Source organism: Oratosquilla oratoria, chromosome 1, assembly GCF_046742065.1.
Source record: "Oratosquilla oratoria isolate Oo_2021 chromosome 1, ASM4674206v1, whole genome shotgun sequence".
Lineage (NCBI taxonomy): Eukaryota > Metazoa > Arthropoda > Malacostraca > Stomatopoda > Squillidae > Oratosquilla > Oratosquilla oratoria.
The window spans coordinates 61595486-61610485 of record NC_134777.1 but is presented as its reverse complement, the minus strand read 5'-3'; the positions used below and the strand labels follow the sequence as shown (position 1 = coordinate 61610485).

The following is a 15000-nucleotide window of genomic DNA, read 5'->3' as shown; positions in this document are numbered from 1 at the left end:
TTAGTTTTTCTTTTTTCCTTTGTGGTTTTTCCGCATATACACCTATAAATAGATGTACACAAATATACGGTACACATTTTGTATATATATATATATACAGGACATGCATGTGTCCTGTATACATGCGCTGTATGTTCATTAGCATATTCAATCAGCTCGAAATGTTCAAGTCCACTACAAAGTGCTAACCATGCAAATGCAACAATTTATTATATGTTATTTGATACATTATTTTAAACAAGACAAATACATCTTACTGTGAGTTAAATACTGTATAACAGAGGCTTTATTTCTGTTTGCTAAGCGGGACATACAGATATATCTTACTGTGATTTAAATATTCTATAGAGGAGACATCAGACACTAAGAGGCCTGAATTCTGTTTGCTAAGTGGGACCTACAGGGTGATTCAGGACCTTGGCAACCAGTTGGATAATGGCAAACGAAAACCAGTCTTCTGTAAGCCCCAAATAAGGTTGACCCCGATTTCCACAAAATGATATGTTGTCACGTGTTTTGTTTTCAAATTGGCTCACCATTCTTGGTTACCTGATTATCCTAAGTCGACAATTGTTGAAGTCACACCCTCCTCCTGCAAGTCGTTAATGTGTTGCAAAATCTTTCGTGTTGCATATTAGTTTGTGATGCATATTTCTTCGTGTTGAATATTTTTGAATATTCTCACGTGCTCACTATTCCTTCGTGGAGCATTTTCGCTCGTGTTGAATATTGTTGATGAATATTCGTTCATATTCAATATTCGTTCATGCTCCATATTCTTTTGTGGAGCATATTCGTTCATGTTGAATATCGTTGTTGAATATTCGTTCGTGTTGCATATTATATCGTGGAGCATATTCGTTCGTGTTGAATATTGTTGTTGAATATTTGTTCGTGTTCACTATTCTTTCCGTGTTACATATCATTTCGTGGAGTATATTCGTTCATTTTGAATATTTTTGTTGAATATTCCTTTCTATTCACTATTCGTTTGTGCTAGATTTTCTTTCGTGGAACATATTCATTCGTGTTGAATATTGCTGAATATTCGTCCGTGTTCAATACTTATTCGTGCTGCATACTCGTTTGCGTTGCCTATTCGTTTGTTAGGCATATTCGTTCAAGCTGAATATACGTCCGTGTTCAATATTTGTTCGTGTTCAATATTCGGTCTTGTTCAATGCCCGTTCGTGTTGCATAATCCTTCGTGTTGCGTATTCATTCGTGCTGAATATTCTTTTGTGTTGCATATTCATTCGTGCTGAATATTCTTTTGTGTTGCATATTCATTCGTGTGGAATATTCGTCCATATTCGTGTTCATTATATATTCGTGTGGAATATCCGTCCATATTCGTGTTCAATATATATTCGTGTGGATTATTTGGTCGTGTTGTTTATTTGTGTTGCATAGCCATATTAGTTTGTGTTGCATATTTTTGCGTGGCACATTTAAGTGTTGTATATCAATTTGTGTTGCACAGCTATGTTGCATGGAAGTGTAATATGTTGATTAGCGTTACTTATTTATCAAAGTTTTTTTTACTTTTTCCATTGCTTATTCATTTGTTTTGCGTATTTGTTGTTGTTACTTTAAAGCCTTGATACTTAAAGGAATAATTGTAAGTTCTTAGGTTCTGTCCTTGGTAATTCAGGTGATTTTAGTTGGCTATGAAGAGCCTTGGAGCAAATACGGAAATGAGTTGTTTAATTTAAATAGTTAAAAACAATAAGTCAGGTATTCTGGTACTGGACTTCTCCTAAGCTAAATGCAATGAGTGTTCGGAAAAAAAAATGCAATTTGGCCTCCAACCATTATTAAATGTATATATTTTGCTCAAATTAATTTACTTTATTTCAGAAAAAAAGAGTGAAAGTCTATGAAAGAGAAAGTATATAATAAGGGACCATCGTCATGAGTGAGCGAACAAATTGGAACGGACACCAACAAACGCGCCCAGTGATTGTTTCGTCAGTTGGGTGATATGTAGATCGAGTGAGGAGCTGCGTTTGCAGTAGTGAAAGGGAGGGAGGGGATCTGTTTGTGACCAGGGAGTGACATGTCTTTGACTTAAAAGTGACATACAAGATGCTCTCGTCTCTGAAGACCAGAGTTTCGTCTATCTCAGATTTGCTCTCGTCGTCGTCTTTATCGTCGTCTCCAAAATAAGGTAAGCCGTTTTCTACTTCTTTTCTTGCTAGATACAGGTAAACTGCCCTAGGTAATGGCCAAGGTAGTGGGGAAAACAAATTATATGATGAATGTTGGAATTTTTTTTAGAAGTGCACACCTACGCGATATAACAATAGAAAATTAAATAATGATTTGATAAATTATAATACATCAACATAATATACGTTACTCTTAGCAGATATCAATAATAGAAAGAAGTTGCTAAAAACTATAAACAAATCAACATAGTCGCTTTGACTCTTTGAGACGCCATCTTTCTTTTGGTAGAGGTGGAAGTCGAAGTTTTGGATAGGGATTCCCCGCTCCACAAATAATTCCTGCAACTTGTATCTTGTACTCTATCTTGTCCACATGATGTACTGAACTCTAATATGCTTTGAGCAACGTGAACCTGAAATTCCAAACATAGATGAGATAACTCATAACTCTCCTTCTCTCACGGGTTTCTTTAAACTAAATAGAATATTTTGGTATCAACCAAAACAAATTTCTTGAATATCCAAAAAATTCTCAAAACTCTTCTGAAAGTGTTATCAAGATAGTCATATAACCCTTTCAACTCCAAAACCTCCTGTAAATCAAAATGAATCTCTCAGCATTTGAGAAAACAAATTCTTAGATATTCAATGTTTGTCTTAGTGGCTTAGAAAGCTGTATGAAGACGGGTAGGCCATTATAGTTCACAGGTAAGTCAATTCGTGGGTAGTACAAAGGTCCGGTCCGTCCCAAAGTTCCAAACTAGGAAGGATAAAAAAAAATATCGAGAATGGATAGCTCCAAGAGGATTAAAACTTTAAGATTCAGCATATATAGGGACGTGGAAGCGAACATATCATCCTAAGAAATTCATATATCTTATACAGAACGAGTATAAGAGGATTGGATTAGGAACATTGAAGCATCAGGGCTACGAGTAGGTCTACAAACAAATCCGGAGCCATAAAACTAAGCTTAATGTGTTTGGATTCCTTCCTTAGAATTTAGTTCCCGGAAAAAGATTAAGTTTTCTTTACTTATGAAGGATGTATAAAGAATGACGTGGAAATGTGTAGTGATCCTAGTAGTGTATGAATATGTAAGATAAAAAGGATGCATATACATATGCATACACATATACATGTACATGTACGTATACATACATATACATATACATATATACACATACATATATACACATACATATACATATAAATTACATGTACATTCTGCAGATATGTCAACATGTAGTAGTAAACATATGATACATAGGCAAATCATTGGGTAAATATTCCTCTGCATCTGAGCTTCCGACTGTAGAATTATGACGAGGCATCTCTGGCGGCCTTGGCAAAGGATAAAAAAAGTAAATAAAGAAGCCCCAGAAGGTTCTTACTCTTGATTTTGGACCTTACGGTGACTTCTCTCCCCTCCTCTGAGTCACCTCGGTAAAATTCTGAGCTGATCTCGTATTCATCCCTTCACTACCGAGAAAACACAGCAGTGATGAAAAGATTTTTATCACTTTAGCATGACGGCGTAGTTGATAGATTTTGTTAGATTTTTTAATTTCTCCTTCTTCCGTGCGGTTTGTTTAGATATGATACAGAAATCGTTTGTTCTCAAACAACGCTTCTTCCAGGACATGTAGCACCGACTGTACCAGAAGACAAAGTGACGGATTCTGTAAGGAGAAGGAAGAGGAGGAGGAGGAGGAAGAGGAGGATGGAAGGAAACGATAAAAAAAAAAAAACAGGAAGGGTTCAAACAATGATTTATTAGGACACCAGTCGTACTTTTCATACGATTTACTTACCCGAGTCGGGTTGATCCAGGAGAGAAAAGGCGTGACCTCAGACGCTAAGTCTGAGTCGGGAGTCTCCGTGTCTGAGGAATAGGGAGGTGTCTGCAGGCCCACGTTGGACCAACAAACCACCCCACCTTCAGACTGACGGGTCTCACATACAGATGTGCTTCGCGTCATGTTGGGGGAAAAGGAGGGACGGGTGGGGGGGGAGGGGATGGTCGACTACCCTTGGGAGAGGTGGAGACCAAAGCAGGCTACTCTTGGCAGCTGGGGATAGCGTCAGGGTCGTCTTCCATATCGGGTCCGTGTCTCTCAAAATATTTCCTGGTCGGTAATGGACAGGGCATGTCAGCAGACGACGCTAATGCCTTCTGCTATGGATTCTTTCTCGTGTGTCTGGAAATTGGTACAGGAATGGAATCACGCAGACACGTTATTGAACACACACACACACACACACATATATATATATATATATATATATGCACGCACACACGCATGCACATACATACTCACGCACACAAACACACACGCACACAAACATAAGCGCACACAAACACACATACACACACGCGCGCGCGCACACATACACACACACGCGCACACGCACGGACACACATACACACGCACGCATACATACACACGCACACATACATACATACATACATACACACACACACACAGGCACACGCACGCTCACACATACACAAGCTACGTTTGATCACTTGGAGTGTAGGGGGGGGTATCCCTCGAGCGTTAATCCTCTCCTATTGACTACAATTAGATACATACTGCTAATCAAATTAGGTAAATATGCGCATACACGCTTATCTACGTAAATATTTATACTAATGCGCATATATGTTTGAATACATATGCATGTATAACGTATGTATATATATATATATATATATATATACATATGTATGTATAAACACGAAAAACCCAGAGTCGGAATAAAAGTAAACTTAAAAGAAAGAATAACTTATATATTTCGTCTAATAGCTATAGCCCTCTTCAGGAAAGGTACTTTCCCGAAGAGGGCTATAGCTTTTAGCCGAAATATAGAAGTTACATTTTCTTCTAAGTTTCCTTTTATTCCGACTCTGGGTTCTTCGTATTTATAATTTACAAATGTGCTACTATATATAATCATGTGTATGTATGTATATATATATACATTCGGATATATACATATATATATATATGTATGTATATATATATACATATACATACACATATATATATATATATATAATACTTATATACGTGTGTATATATATACATATATAATGTTTATATATATACATGTATATATAAATATATTACTTGCTACTTGTTATTTGGGAGTTCTAGGCCCCGCTCCACCAGCATCGGTGCTCTGCAGGGCCTCCATTGATGTTATCAAACACTATAGACACTTCTAATACACAAATCATCCATGTATATATATATTTATATATATACATCTATATACATTTATATATATATATATATATATATATATATATGTGTCTATATATATATATATATATATATATATATATGCATGTGTTGTTAAAGTCGACAGCATTAAGGAGGTTGTTAATCTTCTTATGGGTATTCTCCAGCTTTCTAACCAATACTCTACCATTTGGAGGGTGGGCATAAACCAAGTTGCCAAAATGATTCATTTATTCAACGTTTCGTCTGCAAAGAGACATCTTCAGGAAAATCTGTAACATAAATATTATCGACATACAGAAATAAGAATTTTTTTTTTATCTAAGCAAAATTCACAATTATGGAAATAGATATCAATAAATCAGCAATAATACAAATCCTATCTCGATACATGGGCCGTTGGGGGACCACTAATTACAATATATATATTTTGGTAGGAGGCCATGTTGTATACATGATTTCAAGAAGTCTACAGCGACAATGGCGTTGTTGAGCTTATATTTGTCTCGGTCAACAAGTTTCTGTGCTGGTTCCAAATAGCTGAGAAGGTGTCCAAAAGACATTTGGTGCGGTTTTCTCTTTTTTATTTTCTCCAATACGTATTTCGACCTTACTCGGTCATCCTCAGGGAGGGAGTTACAATGTTTTGGTGATTACAAGGGTTTATATACAGGCCGTACATTGGCCGAACACTGGGAGAGGTCATTGCCTATAGCCGTGATCCGTAGCGTTGCGTACGTGGAAGTAGCAACTTTCTTGTGGATTGTGGAAATGGGTGTAATTGTTTGTGTTATGTGCGTCTACTGCTTGGGAGTGTGGTTGTGGGCATGAGTTGTATGTTAATGGAAGGTTTTTCGATGTAAATGTTCACTGCTTCGGCCATCTTAAGGCGAAGGGGGTCGTGAGCTTTGTAAATTATTTTAGTGTTTTCGTTTAGTGTTTGTCTGGTGATGGTGGTTTTGTGTTCTTTTATCATGTGTGTTTTGATGGCGCCATTCTGGAGGTGGTATGTGAGTCTTTTGGAGAGGGTCATAGAAGTCATGCCAATGTATGAGGAGGTGCGGTGCTGACAATCACCGACAGGGCAATCGAACTTATACACGACGTTGACTTCTTGTAGAGGAGGGTTGGGGGGCTGGCTGTTGTTCTTCATTACCACAGCACTCCATCGAATCCATCATCAAAAACAAGATGAACTCCTTTATCGCCCAACCAACACCTACAAACACCAATATACCAACACTAGATCTGTACTACAAAGGACATATGAACACCGGCTACAAAGAAGACGAAAGAACACTTCGAAATATTATCACACGCAACATTCGACCCATCAACCCAGACACTAAGATACGCCTAATCATATACTACAAAACCTCTAGAACACACACCCTGGTAATGAAGAACAACAGCCAGCCCCCCAACCCTTCTCTACAAGAAGTCAACGTCGTGTATAAGTTCGATTGCCCTGTCGGTGATTTGGAACCAGCACAGAAACTTGTTGCACGAGACAAATTAAAGCTTCAATATAAGCTCAACAACGCCACTGTAGCTGTAGACTTCTTGAAATCATGTATATATATATATATATATGTATATATATATATATATTTATATATGTATTTATATATATATTTATATATATGTATATATATATATTTATGTATATATATACAGTATATATATAGATATATATATATATATATATGTATATATATATATATGCATATATATATATATGTAGATATATATATATATATATATATATATATATATATATATATCTATTAATACCTCTTTTCTTTCCCCTCCATCCATTTCGATCTCATTCTTTAGATTTCCTTTCTTTATTCCCTCTATTTCACCTCCTACGCCTCCACTTCACCTTCTCCTCCAGTGCACCTCCTCCGCCTCCACCTCACCCTCTCCGCCTCCACTTCACCACCTCTGCCTCCACTTCACCTTCTCCACCTCCACTTCCTCGATGGCCCCTGTAGACCTCCCCAAGGTCTTTGTGCCTCTTTTAAGGTTTTTTGTTGGTCTCAAGAGTTTCGTAGACCCTTTGAGACTGACAGAACCTCTGTGTCCGTTCTTCAGTTTTCTCTTTTTTGTGTGTGTGTGGGCCTGTGTGGTCATTTTTTTATGGAGATCGTAAATTAGTTTTATAATTATATGTATTCTTGAGCGGTGATGAACACAGCCAAGTGTCATAGCGTGTGTATATTCGTGTTGGAGTGTATCAATATATCACGTTATGTTGCGAGGTTGAGGTTCTTTGAAATTCTTTAGGTTCTTTTTAAAGAAATTTATGTAAAATATACAATCACAGCAAGTGAAGGGTTTATTTATTGTGTGTGTGTGTGTGTGTGTGTGTGTGTGTGTGTGTGTGTGTGTGTGTGTGTGTGTGTGTGTGTGTGTGTGTGTGTGTGTGTGTGTGTGTGTGTGTGTGTGTGTGTGTGTGTGTGTGTGAGTGTGCGTGCGTGCGTGCGTGCGTGCGTGCGTGCGTAAATGTGATAAAGCAAGGTCTTAGATCACGTGTTGGATTCGTGATCGACAACTATTACCCTTCCGGATGTGAACTCAGAGCTCATATATGGCCTGATCTGTGGGCAATGCTGTGTGTGTGTGTGTGTGTGTGTGTGTGTGTGTGTGTGTGTGTGTGTGTGTGTGTGTGTGTGTGTGTGTGTGTGTGTGTGTGTGTGTGTGTGTGTGTGTGTGTGTGTGTGTGCGTGCGTGTGCGTGCTTGTGTGTGTGATATATAATCTTATTCATTATTTACCTTGTAATATAGTGTTTTTTATAAAAGTAATTATACAACTTCAGTCTTCCGGTAGATGTCTTGACCTTTTTTTCTACTGGAGAGCCGACACGGAGTTAAGAAACGAAAGAGAAACAGATCTGATAGAAGAATCCTAATATATTGAACTCTGTTTTCTTGATTTTTTATATCAATTAGCTTCTGTATAATACGTGCTTTTGTTATTCATACGTGAGTTAAGTAAATCACAAGTTTTCATGAAAAGTCGTTCTCTTTAGAAATTGAAATTGAGACTGATATGCAAATTTGATAGTTTAGTGCTAAACCATTTATCCTGTTCAGAAAATGCATCTTAGTGGGAAACTTGTGTTTTTTTATGGAAAATAGGTTTACCTATGTAGAACACGTGTTTCTAGGAAGATCACTTATCTTTAGGGAGACTACATGACTATACGTAAAGTATACCTTTTGATATTGGTTTTGTATTAATTGCAATTATTTTGGTTGCTATATCAATTAATCAGATGTAATATGTTAATTATTTTAAGGTAACATTTATCTTTTAAGAAACCCTGTATTTATATATATATATATATATACATATATATATATATATATATATATATATATATACATATATATATATATATATATATATATATATATATATATACTGTATATATATATACTGAATATATATATATATATATATATATATATATATATATATATATATATATATATATATAAATCATCTATTTGTGAGAGATAACATATGATAAAGCGTATTCACAAAGAAAACGTATTCTTATGGACATTTCAATCTGCCCCATGACATATCAGATTCATGCAATTTATGCAGAATTGTGCACTTTGTTATTGTCGCTTGGATAAGAAAAATATTGATTATGCGTAAACTCTCGTACGAATAAAGATTTTCGTAACAAAACGTCCCTTTGATGATACATAAACTCATGTATATGAAAACGTACTAGATGATTTGCAACTAAGAATGTATTTACATCGTTCAATTGTCCAGAAGAACTACGTGTTCAAAGATTATATGTCCGCTGGACCACTGCAGGTTTTGAGGGTACTACGGTTTCATGACGTATTCAAGACTGGAACCGCCGCGTCCTCAGGGGCCTAAGGCAGTCAGACGCCTCCATTTGCTTACCATAAGGGAATGATGGCCGAGTAGTTAAAATACCCGGCCGGGGTACGTAACCCTTTTGCGATCCTAGGCCTCGGGGAAATTGCAGACACACTTTGGAGGGGCTCTATATGGTATCTCCAACCATACAAGTCAACTTCGTACGAGCACTTTTGGTACTTAAGGTTGTTTATAGACACGCGCTCTCGTACACACACATACGCATCATACATATACACATAAACACACGCACGCACACAACACGCACGCACACACACGCACACACACACACGCACACACACGCGCACACACACACACACACACACACACACACACACACACACACACACACACACACACACACACACACACACACATACACATACACACTCTCGGTGGCACGGTTGGTAGATTACTGGACTGCGAAGTACGGTGGTGCTCGCAGTACCTAGTTCGAATCCTGCCCAAGGCCGAAATTATTTCGGTATCGCTGCGCTTCGGGTCGTTACTCTGACTCTCGTGGGCGGGGAGTTGGGTGTGTGTGTGTGTGTGTGTGTGTGTGTAAGGTCATAGCATTACCCATAGATCGGTCATACGAGCTCTGATCTCTCTTCCGGGAGGGAAATAGCTGTCGATCACGAGTCCAACACGTGATCCAAAGACCAAGGGGAATACACACACACACACACACACACACACACACACACACACACACACACACACACACACACACACACACACACACACACACACACACACACAATCCGGTTGAGGGATATCACAGAATTAAAACACCGAAGTTCTTTTGAGTCTCTATTAACCAAACGTGATACAGATGTAAGAACGAGTGGTTCCTAGCAGTCTCTGTGAGAATGACAGCCTTCGGGTCTCAGGCCTCAAAGGCGAAAACAGCTGACCTGGCATTTTCGACGTAGTCGCCAGATTATTATTGATATTACTATACATTTGTACATTTTACATCTTTATCGAAACCACAACTACAAATTACAGTTTGTTGATAAAACGTGTGTGGTTGTGTTTGGTGGTAAACCATGCCTCTATGTATTTCATAACAGAGAGTATAGTGTTTATGTGAGTGGTTGGTGATATTTGGCATCTGCCTTAATCATTTGTCCATCATGAGCTCATTCTAAAACAGGAGGGTCTTTCTCGTCCCTGAACATGTGATGGTGATGCCTGGGTGTTGCCTTATATGGTAACACACACACACACACACACACACACACACACACACACACACACACACACACACACACACGAGCATACAAACACCTCGTGGCGCAGTGGTTAGAGTTCCCAGTTGCCATTACGGCAGTCAGGGTTCGAATCCCGCCCAGGGCTAAAAAAAAATCAGCATCGCTGCGCTGCGAGTTGTTACTCCAACTCTCGTGGGCGGGGAGTTGGGGATGTGTGTGCGTGTAAGGTCACAGCATTACCCATAGATCGGTCATATATGAGCTCTGAGCTCTCTTCCAGGAGGGTAATAGCTGTTGATCACGAGTCCAACACGTGATCCAAGACCATGGTGAATCACACACACACACTAGAACTAACGGTTTGCAGTATTAATGGAAGCTTTTGACGGCGTACAACTGCGCCAGCAAGCAATGTGTGATTCACCATGATCCTCGATCACGTGTTGGATTCGTGATCGACTACTATTTTCCTCCCGGAAGAGAGCTCAGAGTTCATATATGACCAATCTATGGGTAATGCTGTGACCTTACACGCACACACATACCCAACTTCCCACCCACGAGAGTTGGAGTAACGACTTGCAGCGTAGTGATACTGAAATTATTTCAGCTCTGGGCCGGATTAGAACCCGGACCGCCGTAGTGGCATCCGGGAACTCTATCAATGCGCCATCGTGTCGTGTGTCGTGTGTGTGTGTGTGTGTGTGTGTGTGTGTGTGTGTGTGTGTGTGTGTGTGTGTGTGTGTGCGTGTGCGTGTGCGTGTGTGTATGTGTGTGTATTCACCTCGGATCTGCTGCAGTCTCTGTCGAGACTGTCAGACACCACCCTACGGCAGTGTGTGTGTGTATGTGTGTGTGTGTGTGTCTCTGTGCGTATTTATGTGTGTGTGCGTGTGCGTGCGTGCGTGCGTGAATGCGTGTGTTTACGAAAGTGTCCTTTTCTACAAGAAACGGAGGACCTAAATCAAACTAGCTTTTGAGTACCAGTGGCATAAGTCAAGAATCCCTTTGTTTACAAATCCCACATCTCCTTTGAGAGGAACCCGACGCGGGGCAGTCACTCACCCTGAACTTGCTCAGATGTGGCCAGAACAGGTCGGAATGTTCGCTAGTCACGTGATGACGTGGAACCACGTGATGTGATGCGACCCGATGTGATACATGGCTTAGGATACTAGATAATTAGCGGTTAGACTTTAGCATTTTCAGTAGGTAGCTTAGCTCAATATTGTTTTCGTTGTAATTGGTACATGTCTTACCTGTTTTGAGTAGTTTGTAATCAATTCACTTAAGGTAACACATACTATAACTCCACCTAGACTCGGGTAGACTGGCCATACCATGGGATTGACGTGGCGCGCGGTGGTGGGGTGGGGGTGGGGGAGGTGGAGGGAGGTGGAGGGGGAGGGGGGTTTAGGTGGGAGACGGGAACAGGTGAACGTTTTCTCGTGCTACTGAGCCCAGGACGCACCCAACCTCTCTCCGTTTTCTATGAGGACTCGCGGGTTGAGCCCGGCATTAGGAGCAGAATCGTCGTTACAGCTCCGGGCTTTAGTCACCTGACGAGATTTCATGGCGCTCTCACTCCTTCAGAGGTAGTTTCAGCTTCCTCTTTCTCTCTCTCTCTCTCTCTCTCTCTCTCTCTCTCTCTCTCTCTCTCTCTCTCTCTCTCGCTCTCTCTCTCTCTCTCTCTCTCTCTCTCTCTCTCTCTCTCTCTCTCTCTCTCTCTCTCTCTCTCTCTCTCTCTCTCTCTCTCTCTCTCTCTCTCTCTCTCTCTCTCTCTCTCTCTCTCCTCCTCTCTCTCTCTCTCTCTCTCTCTCTCTCTCTCTCTCTCTCTCTCTCTCTCTCTCTCTCTCTCTCTCTCTCTCTCTCTCTCTCTCTCTCTCTCTCTCTCTCTCTCTCTCTCTCTCTCTCTCTCTCTCTCTCTCTCTCTCTCTCTCTCTCTCTCTCTCTCTCTCTCGCTCGCTCTCTCTCTCTCTCTCTCTCTCTTCTCTCTCTCTCTTTCATGTATCTACACATGTATTTTTTGGTATGGATTTTGTATGTGTGTATGCATGTATTCCTTGTGTGTGTGTGTATTCACCTTGGTCTTTGGATCACGTGCTGGACTCGTGATCGACAACTATTTTCCTACCGGAAGAGAGCTCAGAGCTCGTATGACCGATCAATGGGTAATGCTGTGACCTTACACGCACACGCACTCCCAACTCCCCGTCCACGAGAGTTGGAGTAACGACTCGAAGCGCAGCGATACTGAAATTATTTAGCCCTGGGCAGGATTCGAACCCGGACCGCCGTAGTGACAGTTGGGGACTACCAACCGCGCCATGTGTGTGTGTGTGTGTGGCGCGCGCGCGTGTGTGTGTGTGTGTGTGTGTGTGTGTGTGTGTGTGTATTCACTTGGTCTTTGGATCACGTGTTGGACTCGTGATCGACAGCTATTTCCCTCCTGGAAGAGAGCTCAGAGCTCGTAGGTCCGATCTATGGGTAATGCTATGACCTTGCACACACACACACCCCCAACTCCCCGCCCACGAGAGTTGGAGTAACACCCCTCAGCGCTGCGATACTGATATTATTTCAGCCCCGGGCGAGGATCGAACCCGGACCTCCGTAGTGGCAGGCCAGAGCTCTAACCACAGCGCCATGAGAGGTGTGTGTGTGTACGTGCGTGCGTGCGTGCGTGTGTGCGTGTATGTGTGCATGTATGTGTGTGTGCGTGTTTGTGTGTGGGTGTGCATATGTGTGTGTTTATTTGTGTTTGCGTGTGTTTGCGTGCGTGTGTGAAATCTCCGATTCACTGAGGATGACGTCATCGCTTCGAGGATGACGTCAGTAAGGACAGTGGGATCTTAGATTCAGCGAGACTGACTTCAATCGCCGCCATTTCCTCCTCCTTCTCCTCCTCCTCCTCCTCCTCCTCCTCCTCCTCCTCCTCCTCCTCCTCCTCCTCCCTACTCCACCTCCATCTCCATCTCAACATTTCTCTTCCTCATCCCCTCCTCTTTCCTTCCTCCTTCTCTTATTCCTCCTCCTTCACCTCTTCCTCTTCCTCCACCTCCTACTCCTCCTCCTTCACCTCTTCCTCCTTCACCTCTTTCTTCTTCTTCTCCGTCTACTCCTCCATCACCTCCTCCTTCATCATCTTCTCCTCCTCCATCACCTCCTCCTTCTGAGCAAGTGAAGGCTCTTGGCGAATTCCTTCGCCGCCCACATGCTTCTGTCCTCCCTCCTCCTCCTCCTCCTCCTCCTCCTCCTCCTCCTCCTCCTCCTCCTCCTCCTCCTCCTCCTCCTCCTCCTCCTCCTCCTCCTCCTCCTCCTCCTCCTCCTCCTCCTCCTCCTCCTCCTCCTCCTCGTTCTCCTCATAACCCACTCCTCTCCTCCTCCTTCTTCTCCTCATCCTCGTTCTCCTCATAACCTACTCCTCCTCCTTCTCCTCCTCTTCCTCCTTCGCCTACTCCTCCTCCCCTCCTCCTCTTCCTCCTACTCCTCCTCGTCCATCCTCCTCCTCCTGCCTCCTCCTCCTCCTCCTCCTCCTCCTCCTCCTCCTCCTCCTCTTACACCTCTTCCTTCTAGTCCTCCACCTCCTTCTCTTCCTTCTTCTTCTTCTTCTCTTCTCCTCATTTTCCTTTTTTTCCCTCACTTCTCCTCCTCCTCCTATCCCTTCTCCTTTTCCCCTTCTCCTCCCCTCCTCCCCCTCCTCACCTTTTCCTCCCTTTCTCTTCCCTTCCTTCCTTCCTTCCTTCCTTCCTTCCTATCTCCTCTACTCCTCCTTTTCGTTCTTCTCCTTTTCCCTTCCCCTTCCCCCTTTACGTCCTCTTCTTTTTTCTTCTCCTTCCTCCTCCTCCTCCTTGCCATCATCCCTCTCCTCTTTCTCCTCTTTTTCCTCCTCCTCTTTCTCCTCTTTCTCTTTACTTTTCCATTTTTTTTACTCACCTCCACTTTTTCACTCTTCCTTATCTCTTTACTCTTCCTTCTCTCTTTTTCACCTCTTCCTCTTCATCATCACCATCATGATCCTCATCCCTTCCTCTTCTCTTTCTCTCGCTCTTTTGACTTGTGGCTCTCTCTCATTCTTGTCTCCCGTCCTCACCTCTTTCTCTCTCTCTCTCTCTCTCTCTCTCTCTCTCTCTCTATCTCTGTCTCTATATCTCTATCTCTTTCTATCTCTATCTATCTATCTATCTATCTATCTATCTATCTATACTTTCTCTTCTCTCTTCTCCTCTTTTTTCTTTCCTCCTCTCCTCTCTTCCCTTCTCTTCTCTCCTCTCCTCTTTTCATATCTTCTGTATTTGTCACTTAGTTTATACTTATCTGCCTGTCTGCCTGTTTGCCTGTCTTTTCTCCTCTCTCTCTCTCTCTCTCTCTCTCTCTCTCTCTCTCTCTCTCTCTCTCTCTCTCTCTCTCTCTCTCTCTCTCTCTCTCTCTCTCTCTCTCTCTCTCTCTCTCT

The 15000-nt window shown here is 41.6% G+C and overlaps 1 protein-coding gene across 5 annotated transcripts in view; it reads left to right on the top strand.

Annotated features, from left to right (window-relative positions):
- LOC143032120 (uncharacterized) overlaps positions 1–15000 on the top strand; it is a 447989-nt gene that overhangs the window by 32914 nt on the left and 400075 nt on the right. For all 5 annotated transcript variants that reach the window (XM_076196657.1, XM_076196747.1, XM_076196609.1 and 2 more), the window contains exon 2: positions 1861–2170. The gene's annotated coding sequence lies outside the window, so the exon portion shown is untranslated. The remainder of the gene's footprint in view (positions 1–1860; positions 2171–15000) is intronic.